The following is a 1813-nucleotide window of genomic DNA, read 5'->3' as shown; positions in this document are numbered from 1 at the left end:
CGGAAAAGGAGAGGGAGGAAAGAAAGAAAGAAAGAAAGAAAGAAAGAAAGAAAGAAAGAAAGAAAGAAAGAAAGAAAGAAAGAAAGAAAGAAAGAAAGAAAGAAAGAGGTGCAGCACAGGGAATTTACCCGTGCAAAAGCGAAAGTGTTCCCTTGTACCAATTTCTTTGCCCAAGTGATCCCGAGCGAAGATGTTGCAAGGGGTCAGCTCCTCCACAGCCCGTATTTCGGGCTGGGAGGACAGAACCGAAGACAGAAACTCGGGCTGGGCTAAAGTCACTCTGCACTGCAACACCAACCAACCAACCAAACCTAAAACCCACCCATCTTTGACACGTTAGCAGCGCTAACTTTCCTGGGTAAACCTAATTGAACAGACCTGAGTAGGATTTGGGGTAGAGATTCTATGCAGAGGTGGCTGTCTGGGAGCTTGAAGTGGAGAACGGCAATGATGGAGTGTGCGTTTATGTGTGCTTTAAAATGAAACGGAGACCCTGATAACACTTACACAGTCTATGTGTGTAAGATTGGGTTCATGAGAACTAAAAATAAGGTGTGGTATCAGAGCTTACATCTTAATGTCCGTTGCTCCCATTTCCTAATCAACAGGGTGTTTTGGGAACAGAATTCTTTTAAAGGTCCGATTATTCCACGGCGTAACTGAGATCCCGTCTGGCTTTCAGTTCAGTTCCATTGCAATAAACGAGAGGGACTTCAAAAGTTCGGGGTCGTGTACATTTTTTGGTACATCCACGGACAGAGAAAAGAAAATGATGAGGCGGAGAAACTATGCAAACTCGGAGAGCTCGAAAGGCCTTCCCTACGGCTCTGGTCCCCAAAGCGAAGAATCAGCCAGTCCTCTTTTCTTTTCCAAAAGACATCGACTAACATTTTCTTCCCCGGAAATCTTCACGGTTTCTGAAGCGCTACTGGACGTGAATCAAACTATTCCTCTTCCATGATGAATTCAGATTCAGGAGAACTTTAATGAAACGCCTAGCCCTGGACAAGGCCGACCTTCGGGACATTGGTTGGACATAGTGATTTCTTGCTTCGGCCCCCCAGTTTTTTTAAAAAGTGTGTTGATTTGCAAAAGGAAACCGTGGGAAGCCAGATTCAATAGACAGACTCCCTCTTCCTGATTATATAGGCTCTCAGGGTAGTCTCATACTTCAAATTTAGAAATGTGTTCTGAGTGAGAATTAATTCTGTCTATCTGTATCTTCCCCCTCACCCCGCCAAAGATCTCACTTTCTCTCACACCCGCACACCCACATTTCCAAGCAGATAAAAATATACATAAAATGGTATCAAAATAAAGGAAAACTACCCTAGCCACCCACCCTAACTCCTAAAGCCGCAGTGCCTTTCTCCATCTTTCTCCCTCTAAACTGTGGAGTCTTGTGAGCAAAAATTCTACTTTGTGAGCTACTGGCATTAAAGTTGTGAGCCAGCAATTTGGCTACGACATAAATAAGTTTGCTCTGGAGCCATCCTTCCTGAGCGAAGACAAAAATGTGTGAGCCGGAGGCTAGAAAACTGAGCTAGCTCACACTAAAAGTCAACTTAGAGGGAACAATGGGTTTCCTCTCGTCGAGTTTACTCTCACAACCAATGCTCCCGCTAAGCTGTAGAGTCTTGTGAGCAAAAGTGCTACTTTATGAACTACTGGCATTAAAGTTGTGAGTTTGCTCCGGAGCCCTCCTTCCTGAGCTAAGACAAAAAAGTGTGAGCCAGAGGCTAGAAAACTGTGAGCTAGCTCACACTGACTCAGCTTAGAGGGAACACTTCTTTTTGACAATGAATGCTGGTGG

The sequence above is a fragment of the Gekko japonicus genome, unplaced genomic scaffold, assembly GCF_001447785.1.
Source record: "Gekko japonicus isolate JY-2015 unplaced genomic scaffold, Gekko_japonicus_V1.1 scaffold798, whole genome shotgun sequence".
Classification (NCBI taxonomy): Eukaryota; Metazoa; Chordata; class Lepidosauria; order Squamata; family Gekkonidae; genus Gekko; species Gekko japonicus.
This window is presented reverse-complemented; position numbering follows the sequence as displayed.